Below are 17,500 nucleotides of genomic sequence, written 5' to 3'. Positions count from 1 at the left end.
GCGCTTTCTTACCCCAGTTGCAAAGTTGGCTCGGCCGCCCCACCGCCCAAGCGCTGCTTGTGGCCGGCACCCACGGGATACACGGACCGAGGCCAGCACCGACACCTCGCGTGTTTGAGGACACCTGAGGGCTCGCGGGGCCACGCGGCCGTCACACAGCCCGAGTCGGTAAAGCCCGAGGAACCCCGTCGAAGCACGAGGGGGGCAGATTCGGATGGGGCGACGCAGAGAGGCACGCGCCCCGACCGCCGACGCTACCCGCCCGTCACCGCGGCCCCCTACGGCTCAGGGGACTGCAAGACAACACCTCCAGCATGAAACGGGAAGCGAATTGGAAAGGAGACCGCCCTGCCTGAACACCGGACCCCGACCGTGACTCCCTTGTGACGGGGAGCACAGCAGAAGCCGGCCCGCCGGGGGCCCTCTCCGACGCGACCCGAAGTGCCTCATCGATCAGGTGGGGAAGGGAAAGACAGGAAAAGCAACGGCCCCCGCGGCCACGGTTCCTGGGACAACAACAGCCACAACGCGCACCTGACCGCCAGCACCCCCGGGGAGAGTGAAGACGGCAGACGCGGGGCTCTGCGTGCGAGCGAGAACAAAGGCAATGTCTGCAAGAGGTGCTCCAGCAGCCTGAACACCGGCACCAGCCGGCCCGCCGCGGAGACTCTCCGACATGCCCAGAGAACGCCTCAGAGGGCGCTGCCTGTAGGTCTGGATCAGTAGGAAGGGGGGAGCGGGAGGCGCCGCCATCCACCCGCCCCCAAGACAACGGTTCCCTTTAAGCGAGGGTCGACAAGGCCAGAGGAGAAGCCGCGGCAAGGCTTGACTCCTGCCATCGAGGGTCTTTTTAAGCGTTCGAGAGCACCGGCAACCACCGGGCTTTTACCTGGCCCCACGGGGAACCACTTACCCCGGAGGAAGGAAACGGAAAAAAATAGACCGACACAAAAAACCCGTATCTCACGCGAGGTGCAAGCCTCTGGAGAGTCTCGACACCCTCCAGGGCCCCTGCGCGTTGAGCTGCCAGCCCACTGGGACCACTCAAAAAACGCTTTCGGGATTCCCCCTCTAAAAAAAGCACGGGGGGGGCTCCAAGCTTAAGGCCGGAGGAAAAAAAAAAAGGACGAGGTGCCGCTCCCTCGACCGTGACGGTGCAAGACCTCCTTTTTCACACCAAGCCCTCCAACATCAACCAGGGAGACCAGAGCAAGCCAGACACCACGGGCCGCCCACGCATGGCCAAACCCCCGGGAAGAAGGCAAGGTGGCACCGCTGACACCTCGCCCGTTGGTCATCGGGCTCTCGCGGCATGGGAGGCCAGAGAAAGCCGAAGCAGGCTCGAGACTCTACGGCCGCCTGCACGACTCAAGCTCACCGCCAATGACAGCGGGCAGCTGCACCGGCTCTGCCCCCCGACGTGCAGGGGGGGACAGGGCTCCAGCTTAAGGCCGGAAAGAAAAACGCGTTCTAGGGGGGGAGAGCCAGCAAAAGCCACGGGAGCAGGCTCGAGACTCTCAACCCCCGGAGTTCATCTGCATTGGACTGGCCAACCGCCGGGAGCGGCAGCCCCTGTGTGTGTTACTCTTGCCCGCTTCGCAGGCGTCCCCAGCTTAAGGCCGGGGGTGGGGGTGAAAAGAAGGATGAGGCGACGCCACCTCACCGCCAACATTCCATTCCCTCTTGGATCAGACCCTCAAAGGAGCTGGCGGCAGCCACGGGAGGCTGGACACCATCGGGGGGGGGCAAATTCTCGTCCTGGTTCACCTTTTTGCCCAAAATCAGCGGGGTCATCCCAAGGGACCCAACGGAGGAGAAGGGAGAGAGAAAAGCCACTGGGCAGGCTAGTCTCCCCCCCACAGCGTTCGAGTGCCTGGCGACCGCCACCAAGCATCAAGCTCTGCCCGGGGTGAACTCGGCTTCAAGCCAAACCCTCAACACCGGTGCCAGGCATGCAACGGACAGCGGTTGCGACCGTTCTCCAACTTTCCCCGGGTCTCTCGACTGTGCTGGGGTGGGGGTTTGGCATACCAGCGCGAGAGAGCAACCGTGCCGAGCAAGCAGGCAATTTGAGCCACCACCGGGACAAGAGCCACCTCAACGGCCGACCAGCGCCCCACTTAACACCGGCCGCGCCGCGGGCATTGCAGCCGCTCACGAGCTGAGCTGCAAGCGCGAGTCACCGCTCGCCCCTATAGTATGTAAAACTAAGTCCACGCCCGGTTTCGCTTTCAAGAGAGCGACTATGGACTTTACCGGGGTGGCGCTGTACTGCTGCCGCTTTCTACGATGACGCAACTGGAGGCACCGCGAAACAGCGACCCCTTCGAAAACACCAAGGCAGCCGCAGGGAGCACAGGTCTACCCCGAAGGTCCGTAAGGCTCGTCATGCCAGTGCCGGGTAGACCGCGAAACGATGCAGAGCAGGGTGGACCTGGCGGAGCAAATAAATAGACCCGGCGGCATCTCGGAGCCGGGAAGGCACGGCGGCTCCGCCAGAGCGAGGAGGAAACCGGGTGGCGCTGCGGAGCAGGGTAGACCTGGCAAACAACGCGGGAGACCGGGTGGCGCTGCGGAGACGGGTAGACCTGACCAACAGCGACGGAGACCGCAAGACCGGGTGGCGCTGCGGAGACGGGTAGACCTGGCTACACCGCAGGAGCGGGAACGGGTGACCGGGTGGCGCTACGGAACCCGGTAGACCTGGCTAACACCGCCGGAGCCCAGGAGGCCGGGTGGCGCTGCAGAGCCGGGTAGGCCTGGCGACACCGCCGGAGCCGTAAAGGGAGAACGGGTGGTAGCGCTCCGGAGAAGGGGAGGCCTGGTGGTACCGCCGAACCGGAAAAGAGAAAATGGGTGGTGCTGCGCATACGGGAAGAGCTGGCCAACACCGCCAGAGCTCGGGAGACGGTGGCGCTGCGGAGCCGGGTAGGCCTGGCGGCACCGCCGGAGCCGGGGAGACCAGGTGGTTCTGCGGAGCGGGGTAGACCGGGCCAACACCGCCAGAGCCGGAGAGGCCGGGTGGAGCTGCAGAGCCGAGTGGGCCTGGCGGCACCGCCGGAGCGGGGAAGGAGGACCGGGTGGTTCTGCGGAGCCGGGTAGACCGGGCTAACACCACCGGAGCCCGGGAGGCCGGGTGGCGCTGCGGAGCCGGGAAGGCCTGGCGGCACCGCCGGAGCCGTGAAGGGAGACCAGGTGGTTCTGCGGAGCGGGGTAGACCGGGCCAACACCGCCAGAGCCGGAGAGGCCGGGTGGCGCTGCGGAGCCGGGTAGGCCTGGCGGCACCGCCGGAGCGGGGAATGGGGACCGGGAGGTTCTGCGGAGCCGGGTAGACCGGGCAAACACCGCCGGAGCCGGAGGGGCAGGGTGGCGCTGCGGAGCCGGGAAGGCCTGGCGGCACCGCCGGAGCCGTGAAGGGAGACCAGGTGGTTCTGCGGAGCGGGGTAGACCGGGCCAACACCGCCAGAGCCGGAGAGGCCGGGTGGCGCTGCGGAGCCGGGTAGGCCTGGCGGCACCGCCGGAGCGGGGAATGGGGACCGGGAGGTTCTGCGGAGCCGGGTAGACCGGGCAAACACCGCCGGAGCCGGAGGGGCAGGGTGGCGCTGCGGAGCCGGGAAGGCCTGGCGGCACCGCCGGAGCGGGGAATGGGGACCGGGAGGTTCTGCGGAGCCGGGTAGACCGGGCAAACACCGCCGGAGCCGGAGGGGCAGGGTGGCGCTGCGGAGCCGGGAAGGCCTGGCGGCACCGCCGGAGCGGGGAATGGGGACCGGGAGGTTCTGCGGAGCCGGGTAGACCGGGCAAACACCGCCGGAGCCGGAGGGGCAGGGTGGCGCTGCGGAGCCGGGAAGGCCTGGCGGCACCGCCGGAGCCGTGAAGGGAGACCAGGTGGTTCTGCGGAGCGGGGTAGACCGGGCCAACACCGCCAGAGCCGGAGAGGCCGGGTGGCGCTGCGGAGCCGGGTAGGCCTGGCGGCACCGCCGGAGCGGGGAATGGGGACCGGGAGGTTCTGCGGAGCCGGGTAGACCGGGCAAACACCGCCGGAGCCGGAGGGGCAGGGTGGCGCTGCGGAGCCGGGAAGGCCTGGCGGCACCGCCGGAGCGGGGAATGGGGACCGGGAGGTTCTGCGGAGCAGGGTAGACCGGGCAAACACCGCCGGAGCCGGAGGGGCAGGGTGGCGCTGCGGAGCCGGGAAGGCCTGGCGGCACCGCCGGAGCAGGGAAGGGGGACCGGGTGGTTCTGCGGAGCCGGGTAGACCGGGCTAACACCGCCGGAGCCCGGGAGGCCGGGTGGCGCTGCGGAGCCGGGTACGCCCGGCGGCACCGCCGGAGCGGGGAAGGGGGACCGGGTGGTTCATCGGAGCCGGGTAGACCGTGCAAACACCGCCAGAGCCGGAGAGGCCGGGTGGCGCCGCGGAGCCGGGTAGGCCTGGCAAACACCGCCGGAGCGGGGAAAGGGAGATCGGGTGGTTCTGCGGAGCCGGGTAGACCGGGCAAACACCGCCGGAGCCCGGGAGACCGGGTGGCGCTGCGGAGCACGGTAGGCCTGGCGAACACCGCCAGAGCCCGGGAGGCCGGGTGGCGTTGCGGAGCCAGGTAGACCTGGCTACAATGCCGGAGCCCGGGAGACCGGGTGGCGCTGCGGAGCCGGGTAGACCTGGCGACACTTTCGCAGCCGTGGACACCTGGTGGCACCCGCTGTAGCTGGTTGTGCGTAAAACCAACCTTTCCACGCACCTTTTCACCCCGTACCCCAACTTTTTCGAGAGTTAGGAGTCTCTGCTTCCGGATGGGGTGCCCCACTGCCAAGTCCGCGCCTCGAGGGTTTATTTTTCCTTTTCTTTTCTTCCTTCTCCTCCCCCTACTCCTTCTCCTCCCCCCCCCCCCAAACTTTTTACCGTTGTTTTTTTTGGAATTTTATTTTCCGGCTTGAATTTATTTCTTCATTTCCCGGGAATAAAATACGTTGACCAGCTGTAAATGTGTCTGCAGGTGCCAACTCAGACATACATGCTTCCCCCCCCAAACAGACATACACACAGATAAGCGCGCGAGCACCACCCCCCCCGCCCACCCCCCCCCCCCTTCCTCTCTCTCCCGCCCTGAGGAGGTCAGGTGCTTCTCCTCTCCAAGCAGTCTGTCTGGCGCCCCCGAGGAGGGGGGGCGGGGGAAGGCGCAGAGAGGTAGCTGGATCCTCCTTCAGGGAGGAGTGGGCGGCATTTCCCGCCTAGCCAAGGGTCACGGGCTCATTTGTGGCGCCAGCAGCGGCAGGGGAAAGGAGGGGGGTGGTCTGGCACAAGGGAAGGCAACAGGGCGGTCGGCGAGCCGGAGTCTGGTGGAAAGGTAGGCTGAAGAAGAGATGGTTTCCCTTTTGACAAAGATTTCTGTTTAGGTCAGTTGAGAGAGTTTTGGGGGTTTTGGGCTTTTATCCCTTCCCCCCCCACACACACCCCCACCCCCACCCCCACCCCCGGCTCAGCGTTCGTTTGTTTTTCAACTCGTGGCAGCAGGTGGAGTACAAGGGGGGGCGGGCGGCAGGCAGGACTGCAGCAGGGCGAGTGACTGACTGAGAAAGAAACGCGGGAGTCGGGGCAGGAGCACGGGCTTGTGCCCCGGGAGCCCGGGGTCGAGACTGCACGGCGCCAGGACTCCCTTCTGCCGCGCGGCTGGGAAACAGGAAGAGACGCCGCTGGGTCCTAAAGTCTCCCCGCGGCGGTGGCAAAGCCGGCAACGGTGGGCAGGGACAGGAGTGAGGAGACAGAGACGCCGCTGGGTCCTAAAGTCTCCCCGCGGCAGTGGCAAAGCCGGCAACGGTGGGCAGGGACAGGAGTGAGGAGACAGAGACGGCGCTGGGTCCTAAAGTCTCCCCGCTTCAACTTCCCGTAGGGGCGGCTGGGCAAGGAAGCAAGCCACACGGTCCAGGAATCGGGGGGGGGGGGTGGGGGGGTGTGTGTGTTCCTGTGTCACAGTGAACCGTGTGCGAGGCCGACGAGGAGGGGTGGGGCAGAGAAGGGAGGCTGGCGGGCGGGGGGGGGGGTTGAGGCACGGGGTGGGGGGGCGGTGGGGTTTGGGGAGGGGGTGGGCGCGGCGGAGACAGGGAAGGGCAGCCAGGCTCCAATAGGCAGCATGTGTCACAATGAACCTTTTATCGGGGTGACGGTGGAGAGGGATTAATGGCGGCCGGGTTTGCAGCAAGCCACAGGGTGCAGGGCTGGGGCGGGGAGGGGAATAGCCTATATCACAGTGAATAGTATGTGGGGTTGTCGGGGGGATGGGGGGAGGTGCGGTGGAGACAAAGAACGGCGGCTGGGCTCATAGGGGAAACCTGTGTCACAATGGACCTGTTGCCAGGGTGACAGTGGAGATGGGGTAATGGCGGCCGGGCTCGCTGCGGGCCACGGGGTGCGGGCTTTGGGCGGGGGCAACCTGCATCGCAATGTACCTGTTGAGGGCATGAGGGTGGAGACAGGGTAACGGCAGCTAGGATCGCAGCAGGTCACGGGGTGCAGCGTGAGTGGAGGGACGGCCTGCATCACAATGAACGCGTTGTCGGCATGACGGCGGAGACGGGATAACATAAGCCGGGCCCTCAGCGGCCCTCGGGTTGCAGGGTTTCGGCGGGGAACGGCCTGCGTCACAATGAATCCGTTTTCAGGGTGACGACGGAGAGGGGAAACGGATCCCGGGCCCGCAGCAGGCCTGGGTTTGCAGGGTTTGGGCGGCGGCAGCCTGGGTCACAAGGAAGCCGTTGTCGGGGTGGCGGCAGAGAGGGGCAATGGACCCCGGGCCTGCAGCGGGCCTGGGTTTGCAAGGTTTGGTCGGGGGCGACCTGCATCACAAGGAAGCCGTTTTCAGGGTGACGGCGGAGATGGACAACGGACCCACGGCCTGCAGCAGCCGTGCGTTTGCTAAACTTGGGCGGGGGCGGCCTACGTCACAATGAACCCGTTGTCGGGGTGACGGCGGAGAGGGGAAAAAAACCCCGGGCCTGCAGCAGTCCTGCATTTGCAAGGTTTGGGCGGGGACGGCCTGCGTCACAATGAACCCGTTGTCGGGGTGACGGAGGAGAGGGGCAACAAACCCCAGGCCCGCAGCAGTCCTGGGCTTGCAAGGTTTGGGCGGGGGCGGCCTGCATCACAATGAACCCGTTGTTGGGGTGACGGAGGAGAGGGGCAATGGACCGTGGGCCTGCAGCGGAGGGCGGCAGTGGGTGAGGAGTCCGAAAGCCAGGAAGGGACAAGAAAAGGTTTGCAACTGTGTTGATAACGCCACCTTGTTGTCTTGCAGCCCGCGTCATCGGCCGCGTCGATGCGCCCCATGCCTGCGTGTGTCCGTGTGATGCGCTCGTGTCGGCTCCCAGTCGACCCCATTCCCTGGAAAAGAGCAGCGAAGTAGCTCCTCGTCCTCAGGGCCGTTCGGCTAAGTCGGGAGGGTCCTGCACCCAATCAGGTACTGCGATCAGGTACTGCCCAAGGAAGCCGGTGTCGGGGTGACGGAGGAGGGGGGCAACAAACCCCGGGCCCGCAGCAGGCCTGGGTTTGCAAGGTTTTGTCGGGGGGGACCTGCGTGACAATGAACCCGTTGTCGGGGTGACGGTGGAGAGGGGCAACGGACCCCGGGCCCATAGCAGGCCTGGGTTTTCAAGGTTTGGGCAGGGGACGGCCTGCGTCACAGGGAAGTCGTTGTCGGGGTGACGGCGGAGAGGGGAACAAAACCCCGGGCCCGCACCGGGCCTGGGTTTTCAAGGTTTGGTCAGGGGCGGCCTGCGTCACAATGAACCCGTTGTCGGGGTGACGGCGGAGAGGGGCAACGGACCCAGGGCCCGCAGCAGGCGTCCGTTTGCAAGGTCTGGGCGGGGGCGACCTGTGTCACAATGAACCCGTTGTCGGGGTGACAGCGGAGAGGGGCAACGGTCCCCAGGCTCGCAGCGGGCCGGGGTTTGCAAGGTTTCGGCGGGGGACGGCCTGCGTCACAATGAACCCGTTGTCGGGGTGACGGCGGAGAGGGGCAACAAACCCCAGGACCGCAGCGGGCCTGGGTTTGAAAGGTTTGGGTGGGGGCGGCCTGCGTCACAATGAACCCATTGTTGGGGTGACGGAGGAGAGGGGCAACGGACCGTGGGCCTGCAGCGGAGGGCGGCAGTGGGTGAGGAGTCCGAAAGCCAGGAAGGGACAAGAAAAGGTTTGCAACTGTGTTGATAACGCCACCTTGTTGTCTTGCAGCCCGTGTCATCAGCCGCGTCGATGCGCCCCATGCATGCGTGTGTCCGTGTGATGCGCTCGTGTCAGCTCCCAGTCGACCCCATTCCCTGGAAAGGAGCAGCGAAGTAGCTCCTCGTCCTCAGGGCCGTTCGGCTAAGTCGGGAGGGTCCTGCACCCAATCAGGTACTGCGATCAGGTACTGCCCAAGGAAGCCGATGTCGGGGTGACGGAGGAGGGGGGCAACAAACCCCAGGCCCGCAGCAGGCCTGGGTTTGCAAGGTTTTGTCGGGGGCGGGCCTGCGTCACAATGAACCCGTTGTCGGGGTGACGGTGGAGACGGGCAAAAGACCCCGGGCCCATAGCAGGCCTGGGTTTGCAAGGTTTGGGCGGGGGACGGCCTGCGTCACAATGAAACCGTTGTCGGGGTGACGGCGGAGAGGGGCAACGGACCCAGGGCCCGCAGCAGGCGTCCGTTTGCAAGGTCTGGGCGGGGGCGACCTGTGTCACAATGAACCCGTTGTCGGGGTGACAGCGGAGAGGGGCAACGGTCCCCAGGCTCGCAGCGGGCCTGGGTTTGCAAGGTTTCGGCGGGGGACGGCCTGCGTCACAATGAACCCGTTGTCGGGGTGACGGCGGAGAGGGGCAACAAACCCCAGGACCGCAGCGGGCCTGGGTTTGAAAGGTTTGGGTGGGGGCGGCCTGCGTCACAATGAACCCGTTGTTGGCGTGACGGAGGAGAGGGGCAACGGACCGTGGGCCTGCAGCGGAGGGCGGCAGTGGGTGAGGAGTCCGAAAGCCAGGAAGGGACAAGAAAAGGTTTGCAACTGTGTTGATAACGCCACCTTGTTGTCTTGCAGCCCGTGTCATCAGCCGCGTCGATGCGCCCCATGCATGCGTGTGTCCGTGTGATGCGCTCGTGTCAGCTCCCAGTCGACCCCATTCCCTGGAAAGGAGCAGCGAAGTAGCTCCTCGTCCTCAGGGCCGTTCGACTAAGTCGGGAGGGTCCTGCACCCAATCAGGTACTGCGATCAGGTACTGCCCAAGGAAGCCGATGTCGGGGTGACGGAGGAGGGGGGCAACAAACCCCAGGCCCGCAGCAGGCCTGGGTTTGCAAGGTTTTGTCGGGGGCGGGCCTGCGTCACAATGAACCCGTTGTCGGGGTGACGGTGGAGACGGGCAAAAGACCCCGGGCCCATAGCAGGCCTGGGTTTGCAAGGTTTGGGCGGGGGGCGGCCTGCGTCACAATGAACCCGTTGTCGGGGTGACGGCGGAGAGGGGCAACGGACCCAGGGCCCGCAGCAGGCCTGGGTTTTCGAGGTTTGGTCAGGGGCGGCCTGCGTCGCAATGAACCCGTTGTCGGGGTGACGGTGGAGAGGGGCAAGAGACCCCGGGCCCATAGCAGGCCTGAGTTTTCAAGGTTTTGGCGGGGGACGGCCTGCGTCACAGGGAAGTCGTTGTCGGGGTGACGGCGGAGAGGGGAACAAAACCCCGGGCCCGCAGCAGGCCTGGGTTTGCAAGGTTTGGTCAGGGGGCGGCCTGCGTCACAGGGAAGTCGTTGTCGGGGTGACGACAGAGAGGGGCAACGGACCCAGGGCCCGCAGCAGGCCTGGGTTTCCAAGGTTTCGGCGGGGGGCGGCCTGCGTCACAATGAACCCGTTGTCGGGGTGACGGCGGAGAGGGGCAACGGACCCAGGGCTCGCAGCAGGCCTGGGTTTTCAAGCTTTGGTCAGGGGCGGCCTGCGTCACAATGAACCCGTTGTCGGGGTGAGGGCGGAGAGGGGCAACGGACCCAGGGCCCGCAGCAGGCCTGGGTTTGCAAGGTTTTGTCGGGGGGGGGCCTGCGTCACAATGAACCCGTTGTCGGGGTGACGGTGGAGACGGGCAAAAGACCCCGGGCCCATAGCAGGCCTGGGTTTGCAAGGTTTGGGCGGGGGACGGCCTGCGTCACAATGAAACCGTTGTCGGGGTGACGGCGGAGAGGGGCAACGGACCCAGGGCCCGCAGCAGGCGTCCGTTTGCAAGGTCTGGGCGGGGGCGACCTGTGTCACAATGAACCCGTTGTCGGGGTGACAGCGGAGAGGGGCAACGGTCCCCAGGCTCGCAGCGGGCCTGGGTTTGCAAGGTTTCGGCGGGGGACGGCCTGCGTCACAATGAACCCGTTGTCGGGGTGACGGCGGAGAGGGGCAACAAACCCCAGGACCGCAGCGGGCCTGGGTTTGAAAGGTTTGGGTGGGGGCGGCCTGCGTCACAATGAACCCGTTGTTGGGGTGACGGAGGAGAGGGGCAACGGACCGTGGGCCTGCAGCGGAGGGCGGCAGTGGGTGAGGAGTCCGAAAGCCAGGAAGGGACAAGAAAAGGTTTGCAACTGTGTTGATAACGCCACCTTGTTGTCTTGCAGCCCGTGTCATCAGCCGCGTCGATGCGCCCCATGCATGCGTGTGTCCGTGTGATGCGCTCGTGTCAGCTCCCAGTCGACCCCATTCCCTGGAAAGGAGCAGCGAAGTAGCTCCTCGTCCTCAGGGCCGTTCGGCTAAGTCGGGAGGGTCCTGCACCCAATCAGGTACTGCGATCAGGTACTGCCCAAGGAAGCCGATGTCGGGGTGACGGAGGAGGGGGGCAACAAACCCCAGGCCCGCAGCAGGCCTGGGTTTGCAAGGTTTTGTCGGGGGCGGGCCTGCGTCACAATGAACCCGTTGTCGGGGTGACGGTGGAGACGGGCAAAAGACCCCGGGCCCATAGCAGGCCTGGGTTTGCAAGGTTTGGGCGGGGGGCGGCCTGCGTCACAATGAACCCGTTGTCGGGGTGACGGCGGAGAGGGGCAACGGACCCAGGGCCCGCAGCAGGCCTGGGTTTTCGAGGTTTGGTCAGGGGCGGCCTGCGTCGCAATGAACCCGTTGTCGGGGTGACGGTGGAGAGGGGCAAGAGACCCCGGGCCCATAGCAGGCCTGAGTTTTCAAGGTTTTGGCGGGGGACGGCCTGCGTCACAGGGAAGTCGTTGTCGGGGTGACGGCGGAGAGGGGAACAAAACCCCGGGCCCGCAGCAGGCCTGGGTTTGCAAGGTTTGGTCAGGGGGCGGCCTGCGTCACAGGGAAGTCGTTGTCGGGGTGACGACAGAGAGGGGCAACGGACCCAGGGCCCGCAGCAGGCCTGGGTTTCCAAGGTTTCGGCGGGGGGCGGCCTGCGTCACAATGAACCCGTTGTCGGGGTGACGGCGGAGAGGGGCAACGGACCCAGGGCTCGCAGCAGGCCTGGGTTTTCAAGCTTTGGTCAGGGGCGGCCTGCGTCACAATGAACCCGTTGTCGGGGTGAGGGCGGAGAGGGGCAACGGACCCAGGGCCCGCAGCAGGCCTGGGTTTGCAAGGTTTTGTCGGGGGGGGGCCTGCGTCACAATGAACCCGTTGTCGGGGTGACGGTGGAGACGGGCAAAAGACCCCGGGCCCATAGCAGGCCTGGGTTTGCAAGGTTTGGGCGGGGGACGGCCTGCGTCACAATGAAACCGTTGTCGGGGTGACGGCGGAGAGGGGCAACGGACCCAGGGCCCGCAGCAGGCGTCCGTTTGCAAGGTCTGGGCGGGGGCGACCTGTGTCACAATGAACCCGTTGTCGGGGTGACAGCGGAGAGGGGCAACGGTCCCCAGGCTCGCAGCGGGCCTGGGTTTGCAAGGTTTCGGCGGGGGACGGCCTGCGTCACAATGAACCCGTTGTCGGGGTGACGGCGGAGAGGGGCAACAAACCCCAGGACCGCAGCGGGCCTGGGTTTGAAAGGTTTGGGTGGGGGCGGCCTGCGTCACAATGAACCCGTTGTTGGGGTGACGGAGGAGAGGGGCAACGGACCGTGGGCCTGCAGCGGAGGGCGGCAGTGGGTGAGGAGTCCGAAAGCCAGGAAGGGACAAGAAAAGGTTTGCAACTGTGTTGATAACGCCACCTTGTTGTCTTGCAGCCCGTGTCATCAGCCGCGTCGATGCGCCCCATGCATGCGTGTGTCCGTGTGATGCGCTCGTGTCAGCTCCCAGTCGACCCCATTCCCTGGAAAGGAGCAGCGAAGTAGCTCCTCGTCCTCAGGGCCGTTCGGCTAAGTCGGGAGGGTCCTGCACCCAATCAGGTACTGCGATCAGGTACTGCCCAAGGAAGCCGATGTCGGGGTGACGGAGGAGGGGGGCAACAAACCCCAGGCCCGCAGCAGGCCTGGGTTTGCAAGGTTTTGTCGGGGGCGGGCCTGCGTCACAATGAACCCGTTGTCGGGGTGACGGTGGAGACGGGCAAAAGACCCCGGGCCCATAGCAGGCCTGGGTTTGCAAGGTTTGGGCGGGGGGCGGCCTGCGTCACAATGAACCCGTTGTCGGGGTGACGGCGGAGAGGGGCAACGGACCCAGGGCCCGCAGCAGGCCTGGGTTTTCGAGGTTTGGTCAGGGGCGGCCTGCGTCGCAATGAACCCGTTGTCGGGGTGACGGTGGAGAGGGGCAAGAGACCCCGGGCCCATAGCAGGCCTGAGTTTTCAAGGTTTTGGCGGGGGACGGCCTGCGTCACAGGGAAGTCGTTGTCGGGGTGACGGCGGAGAGGGGAACAAAACCCCGGGCCCGCAGCAGGCCTGGGTTTGCAAGGTTTGGTCAGGGGGCGGCCTGCGTCACAGGGAAGTCGTTGTCGGGGTGACGACAGAGAGGGGCAACGGACCCAGGGCCCGCAGCAGGCCTGGGTTTCCAAGGTTTCGGCGGGGGACGGCCTGCGTCACAATGAACCCGTTGTCGGGGTGACGGCGGAGAGGGGCAACGGACCCAGGGCTCGCAGCAGGCCTGGGTTTTCAAGGTTTGGTCAGGGGCGGCCTGCGTCACAATGAACCCGTTGTCGGGGTGAGGGCGGAGAGGGGCAACGGACCCAGGGCCCGCAGCAGGCCTGGGTTTGCAAGGTTTTGTCGGGGGGGGGCCTGCGTCACAATGAACCCGTTGTCGGGGTGACGGTGGAGACGGGCAAAAGACCCCGGGCCCATAGCAGGCCTGGGTTTGCAAGGTTTGGGCGGGGGACGGCCTGCGTCACAATGAAACCGTTGTCGGGGTGACGGCGGAGAGGGGCAACGGACCCAGGGCCCGCAGCAGGCGTCCGTTTGCAAGGTCTGGGCGGGGGCGACCTGTGTCACAATGAACCCGTTGTCGGGGTGACAGCGGAGAGGGGCAACGGTCCCCAGGCTCGCAGCGGGCCTGGGTTTGCAAGGTTTCGGCGGGGGACGGCCTGCGTCACAATGAACCCGTTGTCGGGGTGACGGCGGAGAGGGGCAACAAACCCCAGGACCGCAGCGGGCCTGGGTTTGAAAGGTTTGGGTGGGGGCGGCCTGCGTCACAATGAACCCGTTGTTGGGGTGACGGAGGAGAGGGGCAACGGACCGTGGGCCTGCAGCGGAGGGCGGCAGTGGGTGAGGAGTCCGAAAGCCAGGAAGGGACAAGAAAAGGTTTGCAACTGTGTTGATAACGCCACCTTGTTGTCTTGCAGCCCGTGTCATCAGCCGCGTCGATGCGCCCCATGCATGCGTGTGTCCGTGTGATGCGCTCGTGTCAGCTCCCAGTCGACCCCATTCCCTGGAAAGGAGCAGCGAAGTAGCTCCTCGTCCTCAGGGCCGTTCGGCTAAGTCGGGAGGGTCCTGCACCCAATCAGGTACTGCGATCAGGTACTGCCCAAGGAAGCCGATGTCGGGGTGACGGAGGAGGGGGGCAACAAACCCCAGGCCCGCAGCAGGCCTGGGTTTGCAAGGTTTTGTCGGGGGCGGGCCTGCGTCACAATGAACCCGTTGTCGGGGTGACGGTGGAGACGGGCAAAAGACCCCGGGCCCATAGCAGGCCTGGGTTTGCAAGGTTTGGGCGGGGGGCGGCCTGCGTCACAATGAACCCGTTGTCGGGGTGACGGCGGAGAGGGGCAACGGACCCAGGGCCCGCAGCAGGCCTGGGTTTTCGAGGTTTGGTCAGGGGCGGCCTGCGTCACAGGGAAGTCGTTGTCGGGGTGACGGCGGAGAGGGGAACAAAACCCCGGGCCCGCAGCAGGCCTGGGTTTGCAAGGTTTGGTCAGGGGGCGGCCTGCGTCACAGGGAAGTCGTTGTCGGGGTGACGACAGAGAGGGGCAACGGACCCAGGGCCCGCAGCAGGCCTGGGTTTCCAAGGTTTCGGCGGGGGACGGCCTGCGTCACAATGAACCCGTTGTCGGGGTGACGGCGGAGAGGGGCAACGGACCCCGGGCCCGCAGCAGGCCTGGGTTTTCAAGGTTTGGTCAGGGGCGGCCTGCGTCACAATGAACCTGTTGTCGGGGTGACGGCGGAGAGGGGCAACGGACCCAGGGCCCGCAGCAGGCCTGGGTTTGCAAGGTTTGGGCGGGGGACGGCCTGCGTCACAAGGAAGCCGTTGTCGGGGTGACGGCGGAGAGGGGAACAAAACCCCGGGCCCGCACCGGGCCTGGGTTTTCAAGGTTTGGTCAGGGGCGGCCTGCGTCACAATGAACCCGTTGTCGGGGTGACGGCGGAGAGGGGCAACGGACCCAGGGCCCGCAGCAGGCGTCCGTTTGCAAGGTCTGGGCGGGGGCGACCTGTGTCACAATGAACCCGTTGTCGGGGTGACGGAGGAGAGGGACAACGGACCGTGGGCCTGCAGCGGAGGGCGGCAGTGGGTGAGGAGTCCGAAAGCCAGGAAGGGACAAGAAAAGGTTTGCAACTGTGTTGATAACGCCGCCTTGTTGTCTTGCAGCCCGCGTCACCGGCTGCGTCGATGCGCCCCATGCCTGCGTGTGTCCGTGTGATGCGCTCGTGTCGGCTCCCAGTCGACCCCATTCCCTGGAAAGGAGCAGCGAAGTAGCTCCTCGTCCTCAGGGCCGTTCGGCTAAGTCGGGAGGGTCCTGCACCCAATCAGGTACTGCGATCAGGTACTGCCCAAGGAAGCCGGTGTCGGGGTGACGGAGGAGGGGGGCAACAAACCCCAGGCCCGCAGCAGGCCTGGGTTTGCAAGGTTTTGTCGGGGGCGGCCTGCGTCACAATGAACCTGTTGTCGGGGTGACGGCGGAGAGGGGCAACGGACCCAGGGCCCGCAGCAGGCCTGGGTTTGCAAGGTTTGGGCGGGGGACGGCCTGCGTCACAAGGAAGCCGTTGTCGGGGTGACGGCGGAGAGGGGAACAAAACCCCGGGCCCGCACCGGGCCTGGGTTTTCAAGGTTTGGTCAGGGGCGGCCTGCGTCACAATGAACCCGTTGTCGGGGTGACAGCGGAGAGGGGCAACGGTCCCCAGGCCCGCAGCAGGCCTGGGTTTGCAAGGTTTGGTCAGGGGCGGCCTGCGTCACAATGAACCCGTTGTCGGTGTGACGGCGGAGAGGGGCAACGGACCCAGGGCCCGCAGCAGGCGTCCGTTTGCAAGGTCTGGGCGGGGGCGACCTGTGTCACAATGAACCCGTTGTCGGGGTGACGGCGGAGAGGGGCAACGGTCCCCAGGCTCGCAGCGGGCCTGGGTTTGCAAGGTTTCGGCGGGGGACGGCCTGCGTCACAATGAACCCGTTGTCGGGGTGACGGCGGAGAGGGGCAACGGACCCAGGGCCCGCAGCAGGCGTCTGTTTGCAAAGGAACAATAAGAAAAGAGGAACGGGGTGCAAGCGGCATGCGCGTGTTTTTGTTTGCTCGGAAGATTCTGCGGCCAGGCGGCATCCTCGACGAGGTAAGCTAAATGGTTATCTATGAATTCGTTACTTAGTTAATTCATTGTCACTAGACAATTAGCTGATGAAGTTCATTTGTTTATGAGTAAAAAAAAAAAAAAAAAAAAAAAAAAAAACCAAAACAAAAAACCCCACTAGCTAACTACCTTTGAGTTAAGAATCGAATTGGGATGAATCCTCTTCATTCAGTTTTAATTCATGTATTACAGTTTGTTGCTACGCTAAGAGCAATCAACGCTCAATGGACACACACATCGGCGGAAGTCATTTCCAGGGCCAGGAGTTTTAATTTGCGCGTGTGTGATGATTAAAAACATAGCGGCGGGGCTGTCGCCAGGTCCACCCTCCCTGGCAAATCGGCGGGGGGGCGCGGGGGGGGCGCGGGGGGAGGGAGAAGGGGGGTGAGGTTGCGGCCAGGTCTACCCCGCCGGAAATCATAGCGGCAAGGTCGTCGCCAGGTCTACCCCTCCGAAAGAACGTGGCGTCCGGGCTGCCAGGTCTACCCCCTCGTCGGCGGGGGGAAAAAAAAAATAAAAAAAATTAAAAAAACTAAAAAAAAACACCCCAAAAGCGGCGGGGCTACCGCCAGGTCTACCTACCCTGGCAAATCGGCGGAGGGGTGGGGGGGGAAGGGGGGGGGGGGGAAGGGGGGGGCGGGGGGTTCGGGTTCGGCCAGGTCTACCCCGCCGGTAACAACATAGCGGCAAGATCGTCGCCAGGTCTACCACTCCGAAAGAACGCGGCGGCCTGGGCTGCCAGGTCTACCCCTCGGGAACATCATAGCGGCGGGGCTGTCGCCAGGTCCACCCTCCCTGGCAAATCGGCGAGGGGGGGAGGTTGGGGGGGAAAGAAGAGTTCGGTTTCGGCCAGGTCTACCCCGCTGGCAAATCATAGCGGCAAGGTCGTCGCCAGGTCTACCCCCTCGTAGGCGGAAAAAAAACCCCATAAGCGGCGGGGCTTCCGCCACGTCTACGTTCCCTGGCAAATCGGCGGGGGGGGGGGGGGGGGGGGGGGGGAAGCGGGGGGGGAGCGGGGGTTCGGTTTCGGCCAGGTCATCCCCGCCGGCAAATCATAGCGGCAAGGTCGTCGCCAGGTCTACCCATCGGAAAGAACGTGGCGGCTGGGCTGTCAGGTCTTGCCCCTCGTAGGCGGGGGAAAAAAAAAAAAAAAAAAGCGGCGGAGCTGTCGCCAGGTCTACGCCTCCGGCAAAGCACTGCGGCGGGTCTTTCGCCAGGTCTTCCCACCCCTCCGGCAGCTGATAGCGGCGGGGCTGTCGCCAGGTCCACCCTCCCTGGCAAATCGGCGGGGGGCGCGGGGGGGGGGGGGGGGGGGGAGAAGGGGGGTTAGGTTGCGGCCAGGTCTACCCCGCCGGAAATCATAGCGGCAAGGTCGTCGCCAGGTCTACCCCTCCGAAAGAACGTGGCGTCCGGGCTGCCAGGTCTACCCGCTCGTAGGCGGGGGGGGGAAAAAAAAAAAAAAAAACCAAAAAAACCAAAAAACCACCCCAAATGCGGCGGGGCTACCGCCAGGTCTACCCTCCCTGGCAAATCGGCGGGGGGGCGCGGGGGGGGGGGAGAAGGGGGGTTAAGTTGCGGCCAGGTCTACCCCGTCGGAACTCATAGCGGCAAGGT

Source organism: Colius striatus, chromosome 28 (assembly GCF_028858725.1).
Source record: "Colius striatus isolate bColStr4 chromosome 28, bColStr4.1.hap1, whole genome shotgun sequence".
In the NCBI taxonomy this organism is placed as follows: Eukaryota; Metazoa; Chordata; class Aves; order Coliiformes; family Coliidae; genus Colius; species Colius striatus.
The sequence above is the reverse complement of the archived record's forward strand: the minus strand, read 5'-3'. Positions refer to the sequence as shown.